A 17,388-nucleotide genomic window follows, 5' to 3' on the forward strand; every position below is an offset into this window, starting at 1 on the left:
TACTATATGTAAGTGACATTACGTGTATGTGATACTACATGTAAGTGATATCATGTATATGTGACGCTACAAGAGTAAGTGACATCACGTGTATGTGACACTACATGTAAGTGAAATGATGTATATGTGAAACTACATGTAGGTGACATCACGTGTATGTGATACTATATGTAAGTGACATGACATCACGTGTATGTGACACTACATGTTAGTGATATCATGTATATGTGATGTAATACTACATGTAAGTGACATCACGTGTATATATTATACCATGTAAGTAAGTGACATCACGTGTATGTGACACTGCGCATGTAAGTGACATCACGTGTATGTGATACTATATGTAAGTGAGATCACGTGTATGTGATACTACAAATAAAGTGACATCACGTGTATGTGATACAATATGTAAGTGACATCGCACGTATGTGATACTATATGTAAGTGACATTACGTGTATGTGATACTACATGTAAAGTGATATCATGTATATGTGACACTACATGTAAGTGACATCACGTGTATGTGTGATGCTGCATGTAAAGTCACATCACGTGTATGTGACGCTACAAGTAAGTGACATCACGTGTATGTGATAACTACATGTAAAGTGAATAATGTATGTCGGATGACACTATGTATAAGTGACATCACGTGTATGTTATACTACATGCAAGTGACATCACGTGTATGTGACACCGTATGTTAGTGATATCATGTATATGTGACACTACATGTAAGTGACATCACGTGTATGTTACTACATGTAAGTGACATCACGTGTATGTGACACTGCATGTAAGTGACATCACGTGTATGTGACACCTACATGTAAGTGACATCACCTATATGTGATGTTATATGTAAGTTACATCACGTGTATGTGATACTGCATGTTAGTCACATCACGTGTATGTGATACTGCATGTAAATGACACCACGTGTATGTGATACTGCTTGTAAATGACATCACGAGTATGTGACACTACATGTTAGGGACACCACGTGTATGTGATACTGCATGTAAGTTATATCACGTGTGTGTGATACTATATGTAAGTCGGATCACGTGTGTGTGATACTATATGTAAGTAACATCACGTATATGTGACACTACATGTAAGTGACACCATGTGTATGTTATACTACTTGGAAGTGACATCACGTGTATGTGACACGACATGTAAGTGACATCACGTGTATGTGATACTGCATGTAAGTGATATCACGTGTATGTGATACTGCATGTAAGTGACATCACGTGTAAGTAATACTACTTGTAAGTGACATCACGTGTATGTGATACTACATGTAAGTGACGTCACGTGTATGTGATACTGCATGTAAGTCACATCACGTTTATGTGATACTGCATGTAAGTCACATCACGTGTATGATACTGCATGTAAGTGACATGACGTGTATGTGATACGACATGTAAGTGACATCACGTGTATGTGATATTGCATACAAGTCACATCACGTGTATGTGATGTGTGTAAGTGACATCACGTGTATGTGATACTGCATATAAGTTACGTCACGTGTATGTGATACTACATGTAAGTGACATCACTTGTATTTGACACTACATGTAAATGACGCCACGTGTAAGTGAAAACGCATGTAAGATCACATCACGTGTATGTGATACTGCATGTAGGAAAGTGACATGACGTATGTGATACGTAATGATACTACATATAATTGACATCACGTGTATGTGATACTTGCATGTAAGTGATATGACGTGTATGTGATATGACATGTAGTTGACATCACGTGTGTGTGATACTGCATGTAAATGACATCACGTATATTTGATACTGCATGTAAATGACATCACGTGTATGTGAAACTACATGTAAGTGACATCACGTGTATGTGACACTACATGTAAGTGACACCACGTGTATGTGATACTACATGTAAGTGACATCACGTGTATGTGACACTACATGTAAGTGACATCACGTGTATGTGATACTACATGTAAGTGACACCATGTGTATGTGATGCTACATGTAAGTGACATCTCGTGTATGTGATACTGCATGTAAGTCACATAACGTGTATGTGATACTACAAGTAAGTAATATCACGTGTATGTGATACTGCATGTAAGTGACATCACGTGTATGTGATACTGCATGTTAGTCACATCACGTGTATGCGATACTGTATGTAAATGACACCACGTGTATGTGATACTACATCCAAGTGACATCAAGTGTATGTGACGCTACAAGTAAGTGGCATCACGTGTATGTGACACTACATGTAAGTGATATCATGTATATGTGACACTACATGTAAGTGACATCACGTGTATGTGATACTATATGTAAGTGACATCACGTGTATGTGACACTACATGTTATTGATATCGTGTATATGTGACACTACATGTAAGTGACATCATGTATATGTCACACTACATGTGACATCACGTGTATGTGATACTACATGTAAGTGACATCACGTGTATGTGATCCTGCACGTTCTTGATATCATGTATATGTGACACTACATGTACGTGACATCACGTGTATGTGATACTATATGTAAGTTAAGATCACACGTATGTGATACTACAAATAAGTGACATCACGTGTATGTGATACAATATGTAAGTGACATCACATGTATGTGATACCATATATAAGATGACATTACGTGTATGTGATACTACATGTAAGGTGATATCATGTGTATGTGACACTACATGTAAGTGACATCACGTGTATGTGATGCTGCATGTAAGTCACATCACGTGTATGTGACGCTACATCACGTGTATGTGAAAGTCACATCACGTGTATGTGACACTGCATGTAAGTGAAATCATGTATATGTGAAACTACATGTAGGTGACATCACGCATGTGATACTATATGTAAGTGACATCACGTGTATGTGACACTACATGTTAGTGATATCATGTATATGTGACACTACATGTACATGTAAGTGACATCACGTCATATGTTATAATACCGTATGTAAGTGACATCACGTGTATGTGACACTGCATGTAAGTGACATCGTGTATGTGACACTACATGTAAGTGACAACACCTGTATGTGATGTTATATGTAAGTTACATCACGTGTATGTGATACTACATGTAAGTGACATCACTTGTATGTGATACTACATGTAAATGACGCCACGTGTAAGTGAAAATGCATGTAAGTCACATCACGTGTATGTGATGCTGTATGTAAGTCACATCACGTGTATGTGATACTGCATGTAAGTCACATCACGTGTATGTGATACTGCATGTAAAGTGACATGACGTGTATGTGATACTACATGTAATTGACATCACGTGTATGTGATACTGCATGTAAGTGATATGACGTGTATGTGATACGACATGTAGTTGACATCATGTGTGTGATACTGCATGTAAATGACATCACGTATATTTGATACTGCATGTAAATGACATCACGTGTATGTGAAACTACATGTAAGTGACATCACGTGTATGTGACACTACATGTAAGTGACACCACGTGTAAGTGATACTACATGTAAGTGACATAACGTGTATGTGACACTACATGTAAGTGACATCACGTGTATGTGATACTACATGTAAGTGACACCATGTGTATGTGATGCTACATGTAAGTGACATCTCGTGTATGTGATACTGCATGTAAGTCACATAACGTGTATGTGATACTACAAGTAAGTAATATCACGTGTATGTGATACTGCATGTAAGTGACATCACGTGTATGTGATACTGCATGTTAGTCACATCACGTGTATGCGATACTGCATGTAAATGACACCACGTGTATGTGATACTGCTTGTAAATGACATCACGAGTATGTGACACTACATGTAAGTGACATCACGTGTATGTGATACTGCATGTAAGTGATATCACGTGTATGTGATACTGCATGTAAGTGACATCACGTGTAAGTAATACTACTTGTAAGTGACATCACGTGTATGTGATACTACATGTAAGTGACGTCACGTGTATGTGATACTGCATGTAAGTCACATCACGTTTATGTGATACTGCATGTTAGTCACATCACGTGTATGTGATACTGCATGTAAGTGACATGACGTGTATGTGATACTGCATGTAATTGACATCACGTGTTTTTGATACTGAATGTAAGTGATATGACGTGTATGTGATACGACATGTAAGCAACATCACGTGTATGTGATACTGCATGTAAGTCACATCACGTGTATATGATACTACATGTAAGTGACATCACGTGTATGTGATATTGCATACAAGTCACATCACGTGTATGTGATGTGTGTAAGTGACATCACGTGTATGTGATACTGCATATAAGTTACGTCACGTGTATGTGATACTACATGTAAGTGACATCACTTGTATTTGACACTACATGTAAATGACGCCACGTGTAAGTGAAAATGCATGTAAGTCACATCACGTGTATGTGATACTGCATGTAAGTCACATCACGTGTATGTGATACTGTAAGTCACATCACGTATGTGATACTGCGTAAGTGACATGACGTGTGTGATGTGATGTAATTGACATCTTGTGTATGTGATACTGCATGTGGCGTGATATGACGTGTATGTGATATGACATGTAGTTGACATCACGTAAGTGATACTGCATGTAAATGACATCACGTATATTTGATACTGCATGTAAATGACATCACGTGTATGTGAAACTACATGTAAGTGACATCACGTGTATGTGACACTACATGTAAGTGACACCACGTGTAAGTGATACTACATGTAAGTGACATAACGTGTATGTGACACTACATGTAAGTGACATCACGTGTATGTGATACTACATGTAAGTGACACCATGTGTATGTGATGCTACATGTAAGTGACATCTCGTGTATGTGATACTGCATGTAAGTCACATAACGTGTATGTGATACTACAAGTAAGTAATATCACGTGTATGTGATACTGCATGTAAGTGACATCACGTGTATGTGATACTGCATGTTAGTCACATCACGTGTATGCGATACTGCATGTAAATGACACCACGTGTATGTGATACTGCTTGTAAATGACATCACGAGTATGTGACACTACATGTTAGGGACACCACGTGTATGTGATACTGCATGTAAGTTATATCACGTGTGTGTGATACTATATGTAAGTCACATCACGTGTGTGTGATACTATATGTAAGTAACATCACGTGTATGTGACACTACATGTAAGTGACACCACGTGTATGTTATACTACTTGGAAGTGACATCACGTGTATGTGACACGACATGTAAGTGACATCACGTGTATGTGATACTGCATGTAAGTGATATCAGGTGTATGTGATACAGCATGTAAGTGACATCACGTGTAAGTAATACTACTTGTAAGTGACATCACGTGTATGTGATACTACATGTAAGTGACGTCACGTGTATGTGATACTGCATGTAAGTCACATCACGTTTATGTGATACTGCATGTAAGTCACATCACGTGTATGTGATACTGCATGTAAGTGACATGACGTGTATGTGATACTGCATGTAATTGACATCACGTGTATGTGATACTGCATGTAAGTGATATGACGTGTATGTGATACGACATGTAGTTGACATCACGTGTGTGTGATACTGCATGTAAATGACATCACGTGCATTTGATACTGCATGTAATTGACATCACGTGTATGTGAAACTACATGTAAGGGACATCACGTGTATGTGACACTACATGTAAGTGACGCCACGTGTATGTGATACTACATGTAAGTGACACCACGTGTATGTGAAACTACATGTTAGTGACACCACGTGTATGTGATACTGCATGTAAGTGATATCACGTGTATGTGATTCTGCATGTATGTGACATCACATGTAAGTAATACTACTTATAAGTGACATCACGTGTATCTGATACTACATGTAAGTGACATCACGTGTAAGTGACACTACATGTAATTGACATCACGTGTATGTGATACTGAATGTAAATGATACCACGTGTATGTGATACTACATGTAAATGATACCACATGTGTGTGATACTACTTGAAGGTGATACCACGTGTATGTGATACTACATGTAATTGACATCACGTGTATGTGATACTACATGTAAGTGACATCACGTGTATGTGATACTGCATGTAAGTGACATCACGTGTATGTGATACTGCATGTAAATGATACCACGTGTATGTGATATTACATGTAAATGATACCACATGTGTGTGATACTACTTGAAGGTGATACCACGTGTATGTGATACTACATGTAATTGACATCACGTGTATGTGATACTACATGTAAGTGACATCACGTGTATGTGATACTGCATGTAAATGATACCATGTGTATGTGATACTACATGTAAATGATACCACGTGTATGTGATACTACTTGTAGGTGATACCACGTGTATGTAACACTGCATGTAAGTGACATCACGTGTATGTGATACTACATGTAAATGATACCACGTGTATGTGATACTACTTGTAGGTGATACCACGTGTATTTGATACTACATGTAAATGATATCATGTATATGTGACACTACATGTAAGTGACATCACTTGTATGTTATACAACGTGTAAGTGACATCACGTGTATGTGATACTGAATGTAAGTGGCATCACGTGTATGTGATACTGCACGTAAATGATACCACGTGTATGTGATACTACATGTAAGTGATATCATGTATATGTGACACTACATGTAAGTGACATCACTTGTATGTTATACTACATGTAAGTGACATTACGGGTATGTGATACTACATGTAAGTCACATTACGGGTATGTGATACTACATGTAAGTGACATTACGGGTATGTCATGTGTGTATATCGACCAAGCAATGGATATATCTGTTTATCAACCTACCTAGCTCTGCGCCGGGACGACAGCCTTTTCTAACCAACACCCCTGCAGCACCAATTGCTCGGCAGAAATATCCAGGAGCACACTCGTTTATCTAGGCGACAATATCATACATTGAAACAAAGAGACATGTAAGTGTTGAAAGCCAGAGAGGCAATAGATACATACAATAATTGAATGTACGGTGAATGAAGGGGAAAGGAACAAAGGATGCAAGGCTTCAATTAGTGAATGTGATAAATGAATACATATACATGTACAATGTAAAGAAATAACGAATGTTTTTTGGTGAGTGGCTGAATGCTAGTCAACGCCACTGTGAATCGGTCAATATATCGAAGGCAAGGGGAACAGGGATGGTTGGTGGAAACATTTCGCAGAGTAGGGATACAGGTCATACAGTGGTACAGAAACGTGGCCTCCTCCCCGGTATCATTAAGTCATCTGTCAGTACAAGAATGAGATTCGTGGTGTACTTTTCTGAGGACTGACTGACTGACTGAGTTTGGTTTTACGCCGCTTTTAGCAATATTCCAGCAACATCACGGCGGGGGACACCAGAAAAGGTTTTTTCTGAGGAACACAGAGAACATGTATCATATACTATTAATGCAATTATATTCTATCAATGCAATTATATTCTGTCAATGCAATTATATTCTTTCAATGCAATTTGAAAATGAATGACCCTCACTTATTATTAAAGTCTGTCTGATTAACTATTGTCTGGGTTAATGAACCAGAACACTGAATGATGTCCTTTGTATGTAGAATTGTCAACCAGAACTGGTTCGAGGTTACCAGACTAACACGCTTTCACTAGAAGTTGTTAGTATCCGCAACACGACATAAGTTGTTAGTATCCGCAACACGACATAAGTTGTTAGTATCCGCAACACGACATAAGTTGTTAGTATCCGCAACACGACATAAGTTGTTAGTATCCGCAACACGACATAAGTTGTTGTATTAAGTATCAACAACACGACATAAGTTGTTGTTCAGCAACACGACATAAGTTGTTAGTATCCGCAACACGACATAATTTGTTAGTATCCGCAACACGACATGGTTCACCACACACCCAACAAAGTGACTGCGAAGAACTTACAACACAGAAGTCACAGTTGTAGGTGCCGGGGATGGGGAAGTCGACGTCAGCGGGGACGTTCCTGTAGTACCTGCCATCCACTGCCTCAAGCGTCGCAACCTGCAACAGGTGTTCAATTGATAATTCCCCAAGCGTGTGACTTCACCCTCTACTTCTACAAGAACGGTACTTAGTGTAGTGTGGAGCATGAACTTCAGGCGGTGTATGGTGGCCAGGTGGTTAGGCGGTGGCTCGTCTTGGCTGCTTACCGGGTTCTATTTTCTGCCTCGGTAACACTCAATCACACAATACTATCACAGCTGTTGTAAAGTTGCCCCTAACCATTATTGAACCCTTCTGTAACTAAACCCCATGAGACCTTGTTGCGTAAGCTTGGAGCATATCTGTAACATGTGTTATATATGGGATTACACTTTCTTAGTAAAGTACAAATTCTAGTACTTTTGTTGGGTTGAGTCCCATCAGGGATTCGAACCCACACCTGCAGAGTCAGGCACCTAATCGCGAGCACACAAAGTCAGCCACCTAACCTGCTCAGCTACCGCAAAGTCGGAGATGGGACTCAACCCAACAAAAGTACTAGAATTTGTACTTTACTAAGAAAGTGTAATCCCACATATAACATATGTTACATTTGACCACTTTCTAAATGGCATTGTGTAACCATAGGAGCATATCGGTCATCTGCTTTGTCAAATACAAACCAACAACACAACTTACGACAAACACAGTGGCGATATTCATCATAGTGTTCATGTTTGGGCCGCGAGCTCGATGCAATGTTTATATACAGGTGTGTTCAAGGTGAGGGTGTACATAAAACACTCCAAGACTGTTTTTTACACAAACACTTTGTAACAATGTGACACATGAGGTGGTTATATTCAATGGTTTTTCGCATACACGACAATGGCCAACAAGTCAGTTTTTGTTTCAACTCTGCCTGACCCTCGGCTGTCGGCAAGACACAATAGCTGTCAAAACAATCTTCATTGAACGGATATTCTGATCTAGACAGGTTTACTGTTATTGTGTTGAAAGAAGACCTTGGGTCACTTTCTTCTATTCAGTTCTTAATGTCATATAGAATGACCGAGTGAATGTAGTTGACCGCCGCTGTCAGAATACTCCAGCCATACTGCGAGTGTCTGTCCACAGTGGAGTGAGGACCAGGCTACAGTTTCTATCCGACAAACGTCACATGAAATAACCACACGGGACCACCTTATCCGTTCTCTCGCCTCTCTACCCGTGAAGGTCCGGGTTAGAATGAACCTTCAGTAACCCATGCTTGTCGTAAGAGGCGACTAACGGGATCGGGTGGTCAGGCTCACTGACTTGGTTGACACGTCATCATCCCAATTGCGTAGATCGATGCTCATGATGTTGATCACACAAGTGTATGTCTGGTCCGGACTCAATTGTTTACAGACCGCCGCCTTATAGCTGGAATATTGTTATGAATGGCTTAAAACTAAACTCACTCACTTACTCTGTCGCCTCTCCAATCAAGATACGCTCTTAAGTAATGTCATCTAACCCATAGCCCCACGAGGTTTGTGTGGCTAGACACGTGAATGTGTTTATTGTTTATGTAGGTTGTTTAATACCGCATTATGCAATATTCCAGTCTTTATAATACTCGAGTCAAATAAAGATGGCGGCAGTCAGGGTAGCATCACGATCAATCTACCAATCACCCTAGCTCGATCCAGTCATTCAGTCTCCTCAGCCCCCTATGTACCGTCACCATCATCCTGATCTCACGCCGGACAAGTATTTCCGTAAACCATGGCTCGCATGTCCTATATCTGAATGTAGGTTTACCCATAGAAATAGAGAAAGGGTGGGGCTAATGCGAAACAGTCTACAGTCTACACTCCGGTTGTGGGTTGGGGTGCGGTGGCTCTAGAGCCTGCAGCCTGAATGACTCGACATGTTTAGGGATAGAGCCTACAGTGATCACAGTCTACACTCCGGTTGTGGGTTGGGGTGGGGTGGGGCGAGAGCCTGCAGTCTGGATGACTCGACATGTTTACGGATGTAGCCTACAGTGATGACAGTCTACACTCGGGTTGTGGCGTGGGGTGGGGTGGGTTGGGGCTAGAGCCTGCAGCCTGAGGGTGAGTTCCCATGAAGTAGCATTGTACAAACACATGAGTGAGCTTGGAGGGATTTCCATCAAGGCCAGGTGATCTCGAACGGTGTCAGGCCGGGTGTAAACGTAACTGCAAATATTAAACTGCTTTCATTATACGGCTATGCGATAATTTAGATGATCTTGTGGGTATCAAAGGCTGACATTTCATCCGTTTGTACCGTATCCATAAATTACAGTGTGACAAAAAGTAATTCAACTGCAAAATGAAAACTGAAGAAAGCAGAATATACCATGTCTTATTTCGGAGGTAGTTTCAGTAATTGAGCTTGATTGTGGGGTATGTTTTACTATATGGGGTATGTTTTACTATAGTAATATGCAAATATTACAAATTGTATTCTAACATTAATACTGTCAGCTCCTCAGTAAATCAGCAAGATGGCTATTTTATGTTGACATTTCTTTGGTACTGTATCATTCAGGTAAGGGGGTCTAAGAATATAATTAAACAAAATGGTGAACTGTGATGCATTGAACTACATTGAACAATGAGACAGCTTCGTCGGTTTTTCAGTGTACTATTTCTCAAGTCTGTTGTGATAAATACTCTGGACCTCTAACATTGCGCATAAATTCTCTCACTTGTATGAGTAATTTGATTGCTCCTTTGCTTTTCTGGCGTCCAGCGCGAACCCGGCCAAACGAATAAAGCACATTCATAAAACAGAAGAACAATGAAGCTATACACACGGAATAATCGCAGATGATCTGTGAATAATTCAGAGTATTTTAATTTATTTCTTGCTTCTCACCAGCGTTTCATAGATTTTGGTAACAGAATCTGATGGTTTCTGTCGGCCGATGGATATCACTATGCCGCTTTGGTGAAGTTGCACATTAAAATACATGTAGGCAAAGTGAGGCAGATTATCTCGTAGGAAGGGAAATAACTCCGATTGAGCGTTTTATCGTCATTACTGAAAATTTTAAAAGTGTGTTTAAATAAATATGATTCTCAGAAAAACGTTTATGTTCATCTAGAATAGACGTACGGAAGTTCGTATAGACGCGTTATTGACGAAGCATAATTACAGGATAGGGTTGATTCCGTTCTTGTTCGGGTGCACACGACACTTTTTGATTTGCACACGACACTTCGGCGACCATATTGCATTTCTCGACAGTCTTGTCCACAACAAGCGCTGCTCGTTGGAATTGTACTCGTGAAACATGCCTATAAATGCAGTTTGTGTGCTGAGAGGTCTAGGAACAATCATGGGAACAATTCACTTCTCGCAGGCAGTGTGACAATTTGTATTTCTTACCGAGCATTGTATTTGTCTAGAGTAGATAGCAATGTCAGCGTGCTCTTGCAAACCATGTGAACTGAAGCCTAAAATCTTGAAAATCTTATATTTTTCAAGACCGCATCCACCGAGTTAACTTAACCATGATTTAATGTTGGCAAACCAACATCACATTACGGTTTGGATAAGTTTGTCATCCCTTTATTTAACTGAATATGATGTTCAACCAACACTAATGTACTGTACTGCAGTAGGTGGGTAGATCTGTTTCAAATGAGAATATTTGCTCATACCTTACACCAGAGCAGCACCATTGTGCCAACTGTGGGACTCACAGATGTTGCTGTGGTACATGCTGTGTGATGTTTGATTGGTATACAGTAATCTATGTTTATGTAAACAACACACACGCATGCTTATGACGAAATGTAATTGTTTTAGTCGAAAGGCATGTAGCGAACTACTATTGTGGTTTCACATAAATATTTTCAACACTTCCATCCCAAAGCATGCAAAGAACAAGTTTCATTAGTTTTGATAATTCAAACAGAAAAAAAATACAATTTTTGGTGTCCATGCACAGTTTATATATATATATATATATATCACATATAGGCCCTATATCTTAGGGTCTCTCAGTAACAGTACTTGTGTTACCCAGCAATTAGTATGATCCCTATTACCTGATTGTGATGCTATCTCTACATTTGGTCGAGGTGTATACAGAACGCTACATACAATGAAAACCCTAAGCAATACTGGTCAGTGTACATTTCATGTTCACAGATGAACAGGAGTTCTTAATAATTATTACCTGCTTCCTTCTTCAGTGTTTCATATGACATGTACGCTGTTTTTAGAAATGTCCCTACCATATCTAAAAAAATGGACACAATGCACTTGTGACCTGTGATGACAGAAATAAATCTAGCCATGCAACTTTAATTGTGTCCCTGAAAGTTTTCAGTTGCAAGTTGGAACATGAGCTGACCAATCCCATGAGACACCCTGTTACTGAATATAAGAGGTTGGGCCAAAACAACCGCACCCCAGCGCACCAATACTGTAAGCAAGTACAATAGTCTCTGTTGTAATACTAGAGCAGCTTTAAGTGGCTGAACTAGTATTGAGACAGGAAACAGCTGAAATTAAAATATACTTCATCATACATACACAAGCAGAGTATAAGTAATGTTTTATGTCTTTTATTCAATTACTCACTGCAATCCTCTGCTTATCCCAGTGATTGAAAAGTAGCACATGTTTTGCCATTATTTGAAAAAGGTGACCATTCCATTGTTCATATCATAGACCGATATCTCTCATAAGCTGTGTTGGAAAAGTATTTCAGAGAGTAGTGTATAAACATTTGTATATTAATTATTTTCATTGTGATAATTTACTTTATAACTATAAAGCTTGTTTTCAAAAAGTCATAGAACTGTACATTAATTACTTGAATTGTATAATTAAATATGTCTATCTATTATTTTGTATGGTGTTTTGGGATGTTTCCAAAGCCTTCGATTGTGTCTGGCATAGGGCGCTTAGTGATTTCTTCTACTAAAACAACAGGAGTTGGGTAAGTGGGAAGACCTCGGGGCTAATGTGTAAATTGGAAATGTATGGTTTAAAAGGATGTATGCTCAAGTGGTTATCAAGTGGTATATTTGGAAGCTGGTGTTCCCCAAGGATCAGTATTCGGTCCATTTCTTTTTATTGTTTTCATATATGACATTGCTGATGAACTAAACTTTTAACAAGACTGTTTCTCGATGATACATCACTTGGATTTTCATCAATTGATCATAGACTACTGGGGGCTCCATTAAACTCCAACCTACAGCAGCTGAGCTCTTGGGGGAAGCTTTTGGCTGGTTAAATATAATCCAAATAAAACAGAAGCTATCATTTCTACCCTTAGAAAACAAAGTGATAACATAACTTTGTACTTTGAAGGATGTGAAATAAGTAATGTAAATAAACATAAAGACTTAGGTCTAGCGTTTTCGGCATATGAGGAATGGAAAAAGTATATTGACTAATAGTAATATCAAGTTCTAAGATGATAAACTCCATGCGCAAATTGAAATTCTTCCTAAGTAGGCAAAGTTTGAATAAGATTTATGTTATGTTTATCAGACCATATTTTGAATATGCCTGCAGGTTTGGGATGGGTGTAATTCTGAACAGACATTGAGACTAGAACAACTACATCCGGAAGCAGCCCGTATTGTTACTGGTTTACCAAACTATGAACATTATATTATAAAATGAAATGTGGTAATGCACCTTCATATCTGATAGATTTACTTCCTCAAAATGTTCGTGACTCTACAACTTATGACCTTAGAAACTGTGAAACGTTTGTAAGCCCATCATGTACAGTCCGTTTGTGTCAGAAACGGACCGATGAATTGCAAAGTTTATCATTGTACAAAATTGCCACATAAATATAAATAGTACACATGTTTATCATTGACTAATATCCAGCAGCTTCTTATATTTGAAAATTTTCCGGACTCCACCAAAAAAGTTGTTTAAGAAACTATCATTATTGAAAACGCAAAAGTTGTTATCTGTCGCGGCGGGGTGAAACCGCGAAAACGGAACAGCCACTATCTCGTCGTGCACGGGATACACATGCCTGATGAAAAAGTTGAATGCTGACGTAAAACAGTTGATGATTAAAGTGTACTATATATATGTCATACTCTAGTATGTTTACTGTCCTTCGATGACTGGCTTTTATGTTCTAACTTTATTGATTTTAATATTGATATAAATTAGATTGTTCTCGTCACAATATGGCTGAAATAGTGCCTGTGTGACGCTGACTAATAAGTCACTCACTCACTCACCGTTGAAGTATGAATGGTTTGATATCTTTATATTAACCGGATGAAAGTATTTGAATGATTGAAACAAAAATGTTACTTATGGGGTAAAAGTGTATTTTTATATTATATTTTAATATGGCCTACTATGTTTTAAAATTTTCTCATAACCTTTTTATGGTGGTCAAGGGTAGTAGTAAGGGGTATTTTGGATCACTTCCGCTCATGGCGTTATTTATGGCTAATTAAGCTCCCAGCGGTCCCTTACAAATGGCGGGGACATCCAACTGTGTGCCCTGTATGAAAGAGAAATTTCTTTAATTATCATAATAGCTTGTGATTATGTTATGGAATGGGTCTAACATAAACTGTTTGACTAATGAGTAGGTTGAGTACGGGACATCGTTTGCTGCCCTAGGCTGAATGTTTTTTAAAAAAGTCACGTGTATTACCAGATACAACACCTTTTGAAAACTTTACTTATTCATTTGTTTATGTCACTTCTGAAGAGCGCCTTCAAAGTTGTTGATTCAAAAATCTGTGCAACATTATCTATGTGAAGACAACGTATTTTAGCTGAAAGGAAAAAAACTATTTGAGACGTGCCCCAAATGAAAGAAAAGAGTGCCAAACAAGCTCACACACAGGCACACCACGCCAAAAATCACGCAAACAGACTTCCAACAACTTACCAGTCACAATAAATAATATTAACACTCAAAACCCCAATGTTTGGACAGATTAAAAAATGGGGACTTCTTTATATCACACCGACGGCCCAGGGATACATAACAAAAGGGTCAAAGGTTTCTCCGACATTTACATACGGCAGATTACCCGTGCAAAACATGCGACAGTCTGAAGGAAAGCGCGAGGACGATTATGGCCGCTCCTTAAAATACGCACTCGCGCTGTTTCTTATCGACTCCCCACAGAATAGTAATAGATAAGTATGCAGTCACATGTTCATAACTAATACCCAAGGCATGTTGGATCTATACCAAGCGCATGCTATATCTACATCTCAACAGGTGCATATGGGATGCCTTGGCGCCACTTTGCCTGCTTAATTTCCCCCTCATGATATCGCCTATAAAGATACCTTCCACTGCAAAGCGTGGTCCACGTGCAGATATGGGAGACGATGTGAATTTCAACGACAGATGTATTTGACAATGACGAGGAGCTGTCAATTCTGAGCTGGAACGTCAACGGTTTAAAACACAATCTGGACGATACTGAAGTAACAAATAATTTGTCTAAGCACCCTATCTTTGGCTTATTGGAGATCTAGAATAGCGCTACGCAAAATTACAGTGCAGTAGAGGTGTTATATCTTCATTGTAATTCAATCTTTTGGAAGAGGTATGTCTTTAGGCAGCTTTTGAAGACTGTCAATGATTGAGCGTTCCGGGTCTAAGGGGGATAACTCTGGTCTGAGGCTGCGTTTCAGCGAGCCGCTCGCGTGTCAAAAACGTGTTTGGGCTCTCTTTTGGACGATTTCAAGCCCCCAAATACGCTTCAAGCACCCATAACTATGAAAATTTCAGTCCCATTTCGATTGAAATATGTGTATGCACGTATGCTGCCAGTCCCCAATATACCTATGAATTGTAGCATTACAGCACCAAAGACAACGGTAGAACAAAAAAAATCTAATTTGCTCACTATAGTTGCTGTCTTCATTGGTTCTCTTCAGAGCACAATGAAAGCTGGTAATATGCATCTCAAAAGCTGATCAATTTTATGCTAAGGTGCATGTTAAAATCATTACCGTTTGTGGGTTAGATACATATGTATTTGTGAGTGTTGGTGGTAGTTGCGCTATGCTAGCTGAAGGAAGCGCCAGTAGAATCTTTCAACAACACACACTCGCCAGATTTGCAATGCCCAAAGAATAATGCACTCTCGGTAACATTTGGGTTTTCTGCAGCTTGCATGATTTTACAACTTCATAGGTGACCTGTATCGAGGTGTTACGTGTATTTCCAGTATATATACTTGCTCTCGATTCACAAATTCAGTTGCAACAGCCCGAGTGTAACAGTGTAATGAATACTGATACAAACTACTGAAGTACCTTAACTGCTGTGAAATCACAATTTCACTTGCGTGAGCGTGAGAGTGAGTGAGTGAGTTTAGTTTTACGCCGTACTCAGCAATATTCAAGCTGTATGGCGGCGGTTTGTAAATAATCGAGTCTGGACCAGACAATCCAGTGATTATCAGCATGAACATTGATCTGCGCAATTGGGAACCGATGGCATGTGTCAACCAAGCCCAGCGTGAGAGAAACAGCGTTGTGGATATTGGTACATGCTACACAAATACAGAGTACGGGCGCTTCGTGTCACATTTCAACTTGGCTGTTGTTGATATTTAAATGGAAATTGTATCGACACTCACACCAAAATAAACACCATAACCAACCACATAAACACTAACTACAACACTGGAAACATTTGTGAAGCTGTCTGTATTATGTATGTCTGATAGCCTATGTCCTGGCGATTCCAGAACACTAATTGATTTGTCTGTAGACCCAAGAACAACTAAGCTACAGCCTGTCAAAGAGGGAACTATTTCTTCTCCAGAACTTCTTAAAAAGGTACATGACATGGTGTCTACTAACAGCTAAATGTTGATCATGACTTCTCAGGCACCTCTACAGGGGTGGAAATAACCCATTGCCCGACGTCCGAGTCCAGTGTTTTTTTTCTGTCGGGCAAGCAAATTTGTATATCACACTGTACCGGTGTCCAGTTGACTTTCCAATGGTAATAATGTTGTTTATTTAAAAAATCAGCAGGAAAACGGTCGGTATAGTGGAAAAATTATCAGGGCAAGTGACATTACATGTGCCACTGTACCGGAGTACACTATCAATTTTAAAGTTATTTCTACTCCTGCTCTATCAGCAGACAATGCGATAGAAGGTGGGCATTTTTGACAGTGACGTGATGTCATGACTATCTCACACCATCGATTCTCCCAGTAACAGTTGTTGGTATTGGCAGTTGACTTTAACAACATCCACTGACATATTAAAGTTTAGAAACACTAATAGTACTTACATTTCAGTAAGCTTTTATTAGGCATTTAAATTACTTTGTAGAAGGATACTTTGAACCAAAATTT

The sequence above is a fragment of the Haliotis rubra genome, unplaced genomic scaffold (assembly GCF_003918875.1).
Source record: "Haliotis rubra isolate DU_JTF1 unplaced genomic scaffold, ASM391887v1 Scf743, whole genome shotgun sequence".
NCBI lineage: Eukaryota > Metazoa > Mollusca > Gastropoda > Lepetellida > Haliotidae > Haliotis > Haliotis rubra.